The sequence below is a fragment of the Rhinopithecus roxellana genome, chromosome 3, assembly GCF_007565055.1.
Source record: "Rhinopithecus roxellana isolate Shanxi Qingling chromosome 3, ASM756505v1, whole genome shotgun sequence".
Taxonomy (NCBI): domain Eukaryota; kingdom Metazoa; phylum Chordata; class Mammalia; order Primates; family Cercopithecidae; genus Rhinopithecus; species Rhinopithecus roxellana.
In genome coordinates this window covers 16890705-16904887 of record NC_044551.1, presented here as the reverse complement: position 1 = coordinate 16904887, position 14183 = coordinate 16890705, and positions in this window count along the sequence as shown.

The following is a 14183-nucleotide window of genomic DNA, read 5'->3' as shown; positions in this document are numbered from 1 at the left end:
CATTGATGAACATTTGGGTTGCTTCCAAGTTTTTTCTGTTAAGAATAGTGCTGCAATAAACATACATGTGCATGTGTCTTTACGGTAGCATGATTTATAATCCTTTGGGTATATGCCTAGTAATGGGATTGCTGGGCCAAATGATAATTCTAGTTCTAGATCCTTGAGGAATTGCCACACTGTCTTCCACAATGGTTGAACTAATATACACCCCTACCAATAGTGTAAAAGTGTTCCTATTTCTCCACATCCTCTCCAACTTCTGTTGTTTCCTGACTTTAATGATTGCCATTCTAACTGGGGTGAGATGGTATCTCATCGTGGTTTTGATTTGCATTTCTCTGATGGCCAGTGATAATGAGCATTTTTTCATGTGTCTGTTGGCTGCATAAATGTCTTTTTTTGAGAAGTGTCTGTTCAAATCCTTTGCCCACTTTTTGATGGGGTTGTTTGTTTTTTTCTCTTAAATTTGTTTGAGTTCTTTCTAGGTTCTGGATATTAGCCCTTTATCAGCTGGGTAGATTGCAAAAATTTTCTCCCATTCTGTAGGTTGTCTGTTCACTCTGATGGTAGTTTTCTTTTGCTGTGCAGAAGTTCTTTAGTTTAATTAGATCCCATTTGTCTATTTTGTATTTGTTGCCATTGCTTTTGGTGTTTTAGTCATGAGGTCCTTGCCTATGCCTATGTCCTGAATGGTATTGCCTAGGTTTTCTTCTAGGGTTTTTATGGTTTTAGGTCTAATATTTAAGTCTTTAATCCATCTTGAATTAATTTTTGTATAAAGTGTAAGGAAGGGATCCAGTTTTGGATTTCTACATACAGCTAGCCAGTTTTCACAGTTCCATTTATTAAATAGAGAATCCTTTCCCCATTTCTTGTTTTTGTCAAGTTTGTCAAAGATCAGATGGTTGTAGATGTGTAGTGTTATTTCTGAGGCCTCTGTTCTGTTCCGTTGGTCATTGGTCTATATACCTGTTTTGGTACCAGTAACACGCTGTTTTGGTTGCTGTAGCCTTGTAGTATAGTTTGAAGTCAGGTAGCATGATGCCTCCAGCTTTGTTCTTTTTGCTTGGGATTGTCTTGGCAATGTGGGCTCTTTTTTGGTTCCATATGAACTTTAAAGTATTTTTTTCCAATTTTGTGAAGGAAGTCATTGGTAGCTTAATGGGGATGGCATTGGAACTATAAATTAGTTTGGGCAGTATGGCCATTTTCACGATATTGACTCTTCCTATTCATGAGCATGGTATATTCTTCCAATTGTTTGTGTCCTCTTTTAATTTGTTGAGCAGTGGTTTGTAGTTCTCCTTGAAGAGATCCTCCACATCCCTTGTAAGTTGGATTCCTAGGTATTTTATTCTCTTTGAAGCAATTGTGAATGGAAGTTCATTCATTATTTGGCTGTTTGTCTATTAATGGTGTATAGGAATGCTTGTGGTTTTTGCACATTGATTTTGTATCCTGAGACTTTGCTGAAGTTGCTTATCAGCTTAAGGAGATTTTGGGCTGAGATGATGGGGTTTTCTAAATATACAATTGTGTCATCTGCAAACAGGGACAATTTGACTTCCTCATTTCCTAATTGAATACTCTTTATTTCTTTCCCTTGCCTGATTACCCTGGCCAGAACTTCCAACACTGTGTTGAATAGGAGTGGTGAGAGAGGGCATCCTTGTCTTGTGCCTGTTTTCAAAGGGAATGCTTCCAGTTTTTGCATTTGAGTGAGTTTCTTAATCCGGAGTTCTAATTTGATTGCACTGCGGTCTGAAAGACAGTTTGTTGTGATTTCTGTTCTTTTACATTCACTGAGGAGTGTTTTACTTCCAATTATGTGGTCAATTTTAGAGTAAGTGCGATGTGGTGCTGAGAAGAATGTATATTCTGTTGATTTGTGGTGGAGAGTTCTGTAGATGTCTATTAGGTCTGCTTGGTGCAGAGCTGAGTTCAAGTCCTAGATAATCTTGCTGACATTGTGTCTCATTGATCTGTCTAACATTGACAGTGAGGCGTTAAAGTCTCCCATTATTATTGTGTGGGAGTCTAAGTCTCTTTGAAGGTCTCTAAGGACTTGCTTTATGAATCTGGGTGCTCTTGTATTGGGTGCATATATATTTAGGATAGTTAGCTCTTCTTGTTGAATTGATCCCTTTACCATTATGTAATGGCCTTCTTTGTCTCTTTTGATCTTTGTTCCTTTAAAGTCTGTTTTATCAGAGACTAGGATTGCAACCCCTGCTTTTTTTTGCTTTCCATTTGCTTGGTAGATCTTCCTCCATCCCTTTATTTTGAGCCTATGTGCATCTTTACATGTGAGATGGGTCTCCTGAATACAGCACACTGATGGGTCTTGACTCTTTATCCAATTTGCCAGTGTGTGTCTTTTAATTGGGGCATTTAGCCCATTACATTTAAGATTAATATTGTTATATGTGAATTTGATCCTGTCATTATGATGTTAGCTGGTTATTTTGCCCGTTAATTGATGCAGTTTCTTCTTAGCATCAATGGTCTTTACAATTTGGCATGTTTTCACAGTGGCTGATACCGGCTGTTCCTTTCCATGTTTAGTGCTTTCTTCAGGACCTCTTGTAAGGTAGGCCTAGTGGTGACAAAATGTCTCAGCATTTGCTTATCTGTAAAGGATTTTATTTCTCCTTCACTTATGAAGCTTAGTTTGGCTGGACATGAAATTCTGGGTTGAAAATTCTTTTCTTTAAGAATGTTGAATATTGGCCCCCACTCTCTTCTGGTTTGTTGGGTTTCTGCTGAGAAATCCGCTGTTATTCTGATAGGCTTCCCTTTGTGGGTAATTTGACCTTTCTCTCTGGCTGCCCTTAATACTTTTTACTTCATTTCAACCTTGGTGAATCTGACAATGATGTGTCTTGGGGTTCCTGTTCTCAAGGAGTATATTTGTGGTGTTCTCTATATTTCCTGAATTTGAATGTTGGCCTGCCTTGCTAGGTTGGGGAAGTTCTCCTGGATGATATCCTGAAGAGTGTTTTCCAACTTGGTTCCATTCTCCCCATCACTTTCAGGTACACCAATTAAATGTAGATTTGGTCTTTTCACATAGTCCCATATTTCTTGGAGGCTTAGTTCACTTATTTTTACTCTTTCTTCTCTAACCTTGTCTTCTCACTTTATTTCATTAATTTGGTCTTCAATCACTGATACCCTTTCTTCCACTTGATCGAATTGGCTATTGAAGCTTATGCATGTGTCACAAAGTTCTCATGCCATGGTTTTCAGCTCCATCACTTTATTTAAGGTCTTCTCTACACTATTTAATCTAGTTAGCCATTTGTCTAACCTTTTTTCAAGGTTTTTATTTTCCTTGCGATGGGTTCGAACATCATCCTTTAGCTCGGAGAAGTTTGTTATTACCAACCTTCTGAAGCCTACTTCTGTCAACTCATCAAAGTCATTCTCCATCCAGCTTTGTTTCATTGCTGGTGAGGAGCTGTGATCCTCTGGAGGAGAAGAGGTGTTCTGATTTTTAGAATTTTTCAGCTTTTCTCCCCATCTTTGTGGTTTTATCTACCTTTGGTCTTTGATGTTGGTGACCTACAGATGGGATTTTGGTGTAGATGACCTTTTTGTTGATTTTGATGCTATTCCTTCCTGTTTGTTAGTTTTCCTTCTAACATTCAGGTCCCTCAGCTGCAGGTCTGTTGGAGTTTGCTGGAGGTCCACTCCAGATTCTGTTTGCCTGGGTAGCACCAGTGGAGGCTGCAAAACAGCAAATATTGCAGAACAGCAAATACTGCTGCCAGGTCCTTCCTCTGGTAGCTTCGTCCTAGAGGGGCAGCCGCCGATATGAGGTGTCTGTCAGCTCCTACTGGGAGGTGTCTCCCAGTTAGGCTACATGGGGGTCAGGGACTCACTTGAGGAGGCAGTCTGTCCGTTCTCAGAGCTCAAATGCTGTGCTGGGAGATCCACTGCTCTCTTCAGAACTGTCAGACAGGGACATTTGTCTGCAGAAGTTGTCTGCTGCCTTTTGTTCAGTTATGCCCTGCCCACAGAGGTAGAGTCTAGAAGCAGTAAGCCTTGTTGAACTGTGGTGGGCTCCACCCTGTTCAAGCTTCCTGGCCCCTTTGTTTACCTACCCAAGCCTCAGCAATGACAGATGCCCCTCCCCCAGCCAGGCTGCCACCTTACAGTTTGATCTCAGACTGCTGCACTAGCAGTGAGCAAGGCTCCATGGGCATGGGACTGGCTGAGCCAGGCACGGGAGAGAATCTCCTTGTCTGCCAGTTGCTAAGACCTTGGGAAAAGCACAGTATTTGGGCGGGAGTGTCCCATTTTTCCAGGTAGTCTGTCATGGTTTCCCTTGGCTAGGAAAGGGAAATCCCCCGACCCCTTGCACTTCCCAGGTGAGACAATGCCCCGCCCCACTTCAGCTCACCCTCCATATGCTGCACTTACTGTCAAAACAGTCCCAATGATATGAACCAGGTACCTCAGTTGGAAATGCAGAAATCACCCATCTTCTGCATTGATCATGCTGGGAGCTGCAGACCAGAGCTGCTCCTCTTCAGCCATCTTCGCTCCTTCCGTCTCAAAACAGTTTATTAGTCAAACATAGTGGCTTATGCTTATAATGCCAGCATTTTGGGAAACCCAGACAGGAGGATAGGTTAAGGCCAGGAGTTTGAGACCAGCCTGCACAGCATAGTGAGACCTCATCTCTACAAAAAGTAAAAAAAAATAAAAAGTCAGATATAGTGGTGGTGCATGCCTATAGTCCTACTTACTTGGGAGCTGTGGTGGGAGGATAGCTTGAGCCCAGGAGTTTGAGGCTGCAGTGAACTATGATCATGCCACTGTACTCTAGCCTGGGTGACAGAGCAAGACTTTTGTCTCTGAAAAACAAACAAACAAACAAACAAAAAAAAACGGTTTATGCAAAGATATGCCTTCAATAATACACATTTAAATCAACTAACAAACGCTTAGTCCAGGAGTCCAGAAAGAACTCAACTGTAATTATTACCAGGGTAATTGCCAACTACATGAAATTAGATTCATATGAGTTTGTGAAGATAGTCATTGTGTACTTAGGGCTATTTTTAAATTTACATGATCCAAAATGAGAGTGCAGCAGCCTGTTAAAGTATCAAAACTCTTTTCTTTGGATTGAAGGTTACATCAACTAGCATTGTGATAGTGATAGTATGGCTCACATTAATCAGAAGGTCCAGTTAACACTTGCATATACTATAACTTTGATTAAGCAAAAGATGAAACAAATTATGTTAATAAATGCTTTATTATCAAAAAAAAAAAAAAAAAAAAGTCTCTCAAAACATGTAGCCCAATACAGGATGAAGAAGAGGCTACCTCATTTGTGAATAAGTCAGGAAGAAGGTTTTAAAATAGTGGTGTAGAAGTAAACTGGCTTCACTACTCCCCACAGAAAACCTAAAACAAATGTACAGCACTAAGATTTTCACCAGCAACAACCCAGAACTTAAATATGAGAATGAGACAGATCCTGGGGCTACAGAGAAATGAAAAAAAAAGAAAATCTGAGCAGGTCGTAGGAGATGATTCTTTCTCATCTGCAAGGCCCACCCCATTCTGCCCAACAACAAGTGCATAAAAACATCTTCCCCCAAAGCATGGTTTCTACACTAGAAAATCTGAGATTGAAGTGGGCAACCAGCTTTTCCAACATCTTGGATTTTCTGGGAGGAGACTTGTCCTTGCCTTAACCCATGAGAAGCATTGTAGCTCTCCAAAGGGAGAAATATACCGAAGGATGGGCAGCAACAAAAAGTAGAGGCAAGACTAGCATCCCCAGCCCTGGAAACTCTGCTCTATGACTTGGCCAAAGGAAATGCCAAATTAGAGTGGGTATTCAGCAGCACCACACTGTAGGAAGTATGCTTCATAGGTCCCCTTGGGCACACCCCTAGTAAGCTTACCCACATGGCCAAGACAGTTCCTTTGGGATAGGTAACACTTCAGTCATTTTCTAGAGCCAAGGAGAACCTGGCCTTAAGGTGCCACCTAAAGCTGAAAAAAGGCAATGACCTAGTAGTAACTTTGCTACTAAGAAATACATCCAATAAAAACCAAAACCAGCCAGAGAGAGCACACTGGAATAAATAAATTATTCAATGCAAAGACATAAATGTATACCCATGAGAAACAACAGTAAACAGGGAACGACAACCATCCCCGAAAGGACAAAGCAAAAATTCAGTGATTGACCCTAATGAAATGGCGATTTGTGAGCTCCCTGACCAAGAATTCAACAACACTTTTAAGGAAACTCAGTGATCTCCAAAATAATACAGAAAAGCAATTCAGAAATTTATCAGAGAAATTTAACCAAGATACCGAAGTAATGAAAAAAATCCAACAGAAATCTTGGAACTGAGAAATACATTTGTTGAACTGAAGAACTCATTAAAGACTTTCAAGAGCTGAATGGATTAAGCAGAGGAAAAAAAAAAAACTAATGAGCTCAAAGACCAGATGTTTGAAAATACACAGTCAGAGAAGAAAAAGAAAAAAGTACAAAAAGGAAAAAAGACCACCTACAAGACACAGGTAATTACCTTAAATGAACAAATTCAGAGCTCAACAAGAGTGAGGGATAGAAATCTCATTCAAAGAAATAATAACAGAAAACTTTCCAAAACGTGAGGAAGATAGAAATATCCAGGCACAAGAAGATCTGAGAACATCAAACAGATTCAGCTCAAACAAGACTATCCCAAGGCATGTAACAATCAAACTCTCAGCCACATACAGTGGCTCATGACTATAATCCCAGCACTTTGGGAGGCCAAGGTGGGCAGATCACTTGAGGCCAGGGGTTCAAAACCACCCTGAGAAACATGGTGAAACCCCATCTCTACTAAAAATACAAAAATTAGCTGGGCATGCTGGCATATGCCTGTAATCCCAGCTACTTGGGAGGCTGAGATATGAGAATTTATTGAACCCAGGAGGTGGATGTTGCACTGAGTCAAGATCATACCACTGCACTGGGTGACAGCGTGAGATCCCATCTCAATAATAATAATAGTAATTTACTGCTAAAAAATGCTACTGAAGTGAATATGTGCCATTGGAAAATCGGTACTGATAGATTTGCTTAACACAGAGTTTAGCACAAACCTTCAATTTATTTTTTTTAAATGCAATATCTGCAAAGCACAATAAAGCAAAGCACAATAAAATGAAATACGCTTGCATTTTCTCTCATTCTGGGGGCTCTTTTTTCACTTTCTAAAGAGAAAAGTTTTAATACACTTTTGACGGACTGAAGTTTTTAATTTTGATAAAGTTCAATTTATCTAATTTGTCTGTGGGTGCTTATGCTTTTGTTGTCGTATCTAAGAATGTATTGACAAATCAAAGTTCATGAAGATTTAATCCTTTTTCTTCCAGAGAGTTTTATAGCTCTTTTCCGGTCTTTCATCCATTTTGAGTTCATTTTGCATAAGTTGTGAGATAGGGGGTCCAACTTCTTTCTTTTGCATGTGGATCTCCAGTTATCCCAGCACCATCTATTGAAAAGACTTTTATTTACCCATTCAATATTCTTGGCACCTTTATCAAAAATCGATTGACTATAAGAATATGGGTTTACAAACACTGCATGTTCTCACTCATAGGTGGGAACTGAACAATGAAATCACTTGGACTCGGGAAGGGGAACATCACACATCGGGGCCTATCATGGGGAGGGAGGAGGGGGGAGGGATTGCATTGGGAGTTATACCTGATATAAATGACGAATTGATGGGTGCTGACAAGTTGATGGGTGCAGCACACCAACATGGCACAAGTATACATATGTAACAAACCTACACGTTATGCACATGTACCCTAGAACTTAAAGCATAATAAATAAATAAATAAATAAATAAATAAATAAATAAATAAATAAATGAATATGGGTTTATTCCTAGACCCTTAATTTTATTCCATTTATCTAAATGTCTATCCTTATGCTAGTACCACACTATTTCAATTACTTCAATTATGTAATAAAGTTTGAAATCAAGAAGTATGAATCATCTAACTCATGCTTCTTTTTAAAGTTTGTTCTGGCTATTTAGGGTTGCTTACAATTCCATGTAAATTTTAGGATCAGTAATTTCATTTCTGCAACAAACACCATTTTGATTTTGATAGGAATTGCATTGAATCTTTAGGTTGCATTGGGTAGTATTACCATTCTAACAATATTAAGTCTTTCAATCCATTAACATGACATGTCTTTTTATTTATTTAAGACTTCTTTAATTTCTTTCAGCAACGTTTTAAAATTTGTAATGTATAAATTTTGAGATGTTTGGTTAAATTTATTCCCAAACATTTTATTCTATTCTGTTGTATGCTATTATAGATGGAATTTAAATTTTTTTCTGGCCAGGCACAGTGGCTCATGCCTGTAATCCCAGCACTTTGAGAGGCCGAGACAGGCAAATCACTTGAGGTCAGGAGTTTGAGACCAGCCTGGCCAACATGGTGAAACCCCATCTCCACTAAAAAAACAAAAATTAGCCAGATGTGGTGGCAGATGCCTGTAATCCCAGCTACTCAGGAGACTGAGGCACGAGAATTGCTTGAGCCCAGGAGGTGGAAGTTGCAGTAAGCCGAGATTGCAACACTGCATTCCAGCCTGGGCAACAGAGGGAAACTTCATCAGATTGTTAATTAATAGTGTACAGAAATAAAGCTGATTTTTGTATGTGGACATTGTATCCCACAACCTAGATGAACTGGTTTGTTAGATGTAGTAGTATTTTGTGTGTGAATTCCTTATAATTTTATATTTAAAACCATGTTATCTGCAAGTAGAAATAATTTTACTTCTTCCTCTCCAATCTGGATCTCTCTCTCTCTCTCTCTCTGTCTCTCTCTCTCTCTCTCTCTCTGTCTCTCTCTTTCTCTCTGCCCTAATAACCTTGTTTAGAAACTACAGTACAATATTATATCGATAAAAATTGAAAAAGGACATCTTTGTCTTGTTCATCATCTTAGAAGGAAAGCTTTAAGTTCTTCACCATTAAGTATAATTTTAGATATGAGTTATTCATAGACATGCTTTATAATGTTGAGAAAGTTCCCTTCTATTTCTATTTTGTTGAATGTTTGTGTCATGAAAGGCTGTTGGATTTTGTCAAAATTTTGTATGCATCTATTCAGATATCATGTGCTTTTTGTCCCTTATTCTCAATATGGTGCATTACATTGATTGGTGTTCATGTTGAAACAATATGACATTCCTAAAATAAATCCTCATTTGGCCATGGTGTATAATCCTTTTTATACACTGTTTCATTCCATTTGCTAGTATTTTGAGGAATGTTATGTCTATACTAATATGGAATATTGGTCTGTAGTTCTCTTTTCTTCCGATATATTCTTCTGCTTTTGGTTTCAAGGTAATATGGGCTTCGTAGAATGAGTTGGAATATGTTCTTTCCTCTTCTGTTTTTTGGAAGGGTTTGCAAAGGAGGACTCCATTTCTGCCCATCTCTATCCTTCTCCCTATCTTCTCATTAGTAAACATTTGTGTTCATTTTGGAGCACGCTTTCAGTGTTCCTTTCGTACAAATATAAGAAAATACAAGGCCAGGCGCAGTAGCTCATGCCTGTAATACCAGCACTTCGGGACGCCGAGGCGGGCAGATCATGAGGTCAGGAGTTCGCAACCAACTCAACCAACATGGTGAAACCCTGTCTCTATTAAAAATACAAAATTAGTTGGGCATGGTGGCGCATGCCTATAATCTCAGTTACTCAGGAGGCCGAGGCAGGAGAATCACTTGAACCTGGGAGACAGAGGTTGCAGTGAGACGAGATTGCACCATTGCACTCCAGCGTGTGCAACAAGAGCAAAACTCCGTCTAAAAAAAAAAAGAAAAGAAAAAAATACAAATATATGCTTTTATTTCTCCTCTTACACATAATTTGTATATGCAAACTCCCTGTATGTATGTCTTTGTGTTTGTGTGTGTGTGTGTGTGTGTGTGTGAGAGAGAGAGAGAGTTTGAAGTTATGAGAAGAGAAGAAAAGCATGAAACAGCCATAAGTTTTTCAGTCTAAGCATCCTTAGATTCTTTCAGTCTAACCTACTCCTGTTAATTATCCTCATTCCACCCCCTCATTTATCTCTACCATGCTAACTAACATGTCAAAATGCAGTATGTCTAAATCACAACCCTATTTAAATACAGTCCACCTGTTTGCTGACTCTGTGATTGGTCTTACTCTAAATTCGTGATTATGAACTTTAAGTGGACCTTCAAGTGGCAATCACACCACTTTGCCTAGTCCACCGAGCCATTCACTATGATTATTTCACACTTTCTTCTCTAAACCTGTTCCCATAAGCTCACTTTCTGGTAATAATCTTTTTGCCTACTTCATTAAGCAAAACAAACTGAAAAAACTTGCACCTGCTCCCACTGAATCAATGCACCCTGCCTTTCTTCCTGTTACAGTGAATTACTTCTCTATGTTCCTAACTCAGTAGCTAGAAATTCTGTCTCATATGTCTCCTTGAGAGGCCCTGAATGGAAGGAAGATGAGTCTGGACTCAAACTGCATCTTTTCCATCTTCAGAATTCCTGGGGTACTTATCAGTGCAAAAAGATAAAATTGACCCTCTATTCACCCTAAGTCCCTTCAGCAAGAATACAAAAAATATGACACTGCCTATAACTAAAGTTGGGTTTCTTAAGCATTTTATATTTCATCTGAGAGCAACCTTCAAATAATCATGAGAGGAATGCCACTGATGAATTAAGCTCCTAAGCAATGAAAGGTGCAATTGAGCCTGATTATTCTGGGATACATTAAAGCAGTGTTTCCTCATGAGTTATTGGTAACACAATTTCATTGAAAAGACTTACCTGTGACCCAGGCTCTGTCCTCTGCCCTCCCTTTTTTTACTTCTCTTTCAACCAAAAAATTCTTCCATGTAAATTTTCATGCACTTTCAGGCGTATTTTCCAGATACCCCTGACCTAACTATTCTCTCTCATGAGGTCTGGCATTATAGCCTCAACAATTTATTCTTTGCTTCAAACAATTCATCTCCAGTCTGGGCAACGTAAAAGTATTATACTAGAAAAGAGTACTAATCATGTGGAAGAAAAGAGAAAAGAGGGGTGTGTTCATCTGTTTTGCATTGCTATAAGGGAATACCTGAGGCTGAGTAATTTATTTAAGAAAAGAGGTTTATTTGGCTCATGCTTTTGCAAGCTGTACAAGAAGCATGGTGCCAGCATCTGCTCTTCTTCTGGTGAAGGCTTAGAAAACTTTTACTCATGGGGGAAGTCAAGGGGAGCCAGTATGTCACATGGCAAGAGAGGGAGCAAGAGAGAGAGGTGAGGTGCCATGCTCTTTTGTTTAACAGCCAGCTCTCGTGTGAACTGACAGTGTGAAAACTCACTTATTACTACAGGAAGGGCACCAAGCCATTCATGAGGGATCAGCCCCCATGACCAAAATACCCACTACTAGGCCCCCCACCTCCAACATTGGTGATCACATTTCAACCTGAGATTTGAAAGGGACAAACATCCAAATTATATCAGGGAATAAGGGAAAGACAGGAAAGCAATTAAGCAGTGTATTCGTCTTTCAGTCTCAGCTGTGGCAAGGCCAAGCAAGTAATGCCAACACCTCTGGCTCTCAAAATTTCCACTCTGACCTCACCTTCTCCTACAGTCCGCTCTGCTGCCATGACTGAACTGGTCATCTACTTTGCAAAGGGTTTCTAGGCTGCAACATCACCACCACTGCTGTCTCCAAGACTCCAGTGGTTCAATTAACTGGGTTAAGCTGCTCTGTCAGATGCAATCGATTGCAACAAGCAAACAGATTGCTGCTGACTCCTGTCCAAAGGCACAAGGCAAGGCCAGGTATGGTGGCTCACGCTTGTAATCCCAAAACTTTAAGAGGCAGAAGCAGGAGGATTGGTTGAGCCCAGGAGTTAGAGACCAGCCTGGGCAACATAGGGAGAACCCACCTCTGCAAAAGAATTTTAAAAATTAGCCAGGCATGGTGGTATGTGCCTGTGGTCCCAAGTCTTAGAAGGCTTAGGCAAGAGGATGACTTGAGCCTGGAAGTTTGAGGCTGCAGTGATCCCTGATCATCGTGCCACTGCACTCCAGCCTGAGCAACAGAGTGAGATCTTGTCTAAAAAAAAAAAAACAAACAAACAAAAAAAAAAAAAAAACAAGCCAGAAGGCCAGGCGCGGTGGCTCACGCCTGTAATCTCAGCACTTTGGGAGGCCGAGGCGGGCAGATCAACTGAAGTCAGGAGTTCAAGAACAGCCTGGCCAACATGGTAAAACCCTGTCTCTACTTAAAATACAAAAATTAGCCAGGTATGGTGGCAGGTGCCTGTAATCCCAGCTACTCGGTAGGCTGAGGCAGGAGAATTGCTTGAACCAGGGAGGTGGAGGCTGCAGTGAGTCAAGATCATGCCATTGCACCCCATCCTGGGCAACAAGAGCGAGACTTTGTCTCAAAAAAAAAAAAAAAAAAAAAAAAAAAAACCTTAAAAACTTGGCTGGGCATGGTAGCTCACACCTGTAATCCCAGCACTTTGAGAGGCCAAGGTGGGTGGATGACCTGAGGTCAGGAGTTCGAGATCAGCAACAAGGTAAAACCCCATCTGCTAAAAATACAGAATTAGCTGGGCATGGTGGCACACGTCTGCAATCCCAGCTACTCAGGAGGCTGAGGCAGGAGAAGCACTTGAACCCAGGAGGCAGAGGTTGCAGTGAGCCAAGATCATGCCACTGCACTCCAGCCTGGCCAACAATAGTGAAACTCCATCTCAAAAAATAAAAGTAAAAAAGAACTTGATAGAACAACAACCCCCCCAAAAAATTTTTTGATGGAGCCTTGCTCTGTCACCCAGGTTGGAGTGCAATGGTACAATGTCGGGTCACTGCAGCCTCCATCTCCTGGGTCCAAGTGATCCTCCCACCTCAGCCTCCCAAGTAGTTGGGATTACAGGCACCCACCACCACACTGAGCTAATCTTTGTATTGTTAGTAAAAATGGGGTTTCACCATGTTGACCAGGCTGGTCTTGAACTCCTGACCTCAAGTGATCCACCCACCTCAGCATCCCAGAGTGCTGGAATTACAGGAGTGAGCCACCACACCAGGCCAAAAATTTTTTTTAGTAATAAAGAAATAACTAAAACAGAGGCATAATGCATTGTGTACTCCATCCAAGTGCCGAGGAGGTTTCATCCACCACTACAACTTGAAAAGTACTACTCTAAAGCACACAAAGTTTGCAGAATAGCAGACCCAGAATAGGTCAATAATGTCACAGTCAAAAAGATGAAAAAAGAAACAGGAAAATGTTATGGTTTCTCAATCTAGTTGTTAAATGTTTACTGAGCACCTAATGTGGGCAAGGCTCTTGTCCAGTCCTCAGGAATATAGCAGTGAACAGAACAGACACTGGGACTTACACTGCATATTCGTGTGAAAACACGAAAATGCCCTTCAGGATTTTCAGTGAAAGGGCTGAGTGGAAAAGATTCTTGTCAACATCACTAGAAAAAGACACATGCACACGTATGTTTATTGCGGCACTATTCACAATAGCAAAGACTTGGAATCAACCCAAATGTCCATCAGTGACAGACTGGATTAAGAAAATGTGGCACATATACACCATGGAATACTATGCAGCCATAAAAAAGGATGAGTTTGAGTCCTTTGTAGGGACATGGATGCAGCTGGAAACCATCATTCTCAGCAAACTATCACAAGAACAGAAAACCAAACACCGCATGTTCTCACTCATAGGTGGGAACTGAACAATGAGATCACTTGGACTCAGGAAGGGGAACATCACACACCGGGGCCTATCATGGGGAGGGGGGAGGGGGGAGGGATTGCATTGGGAGTTATACCTGATGTAAATGATGAGTTGATGGGTGCTGACGAGTTGATGGGTGCAGCACACCAACATGGCACAAGTATACATATGTAACAAACCTGCACGTTATGCACATGTACCCTAGAACTTAAAGTATAATAAAAAAAAAAAAGAAAGAAAGAAAGAAAAAGACCTACTCTTATTCTCTTTCAACATAATAAGAAGAAGAGGGCCAGGCATAGTGGCTCACGTCTGTAATCCCAGAACTTCAGGAGGCCAAGGTGGGTGGATCTCCT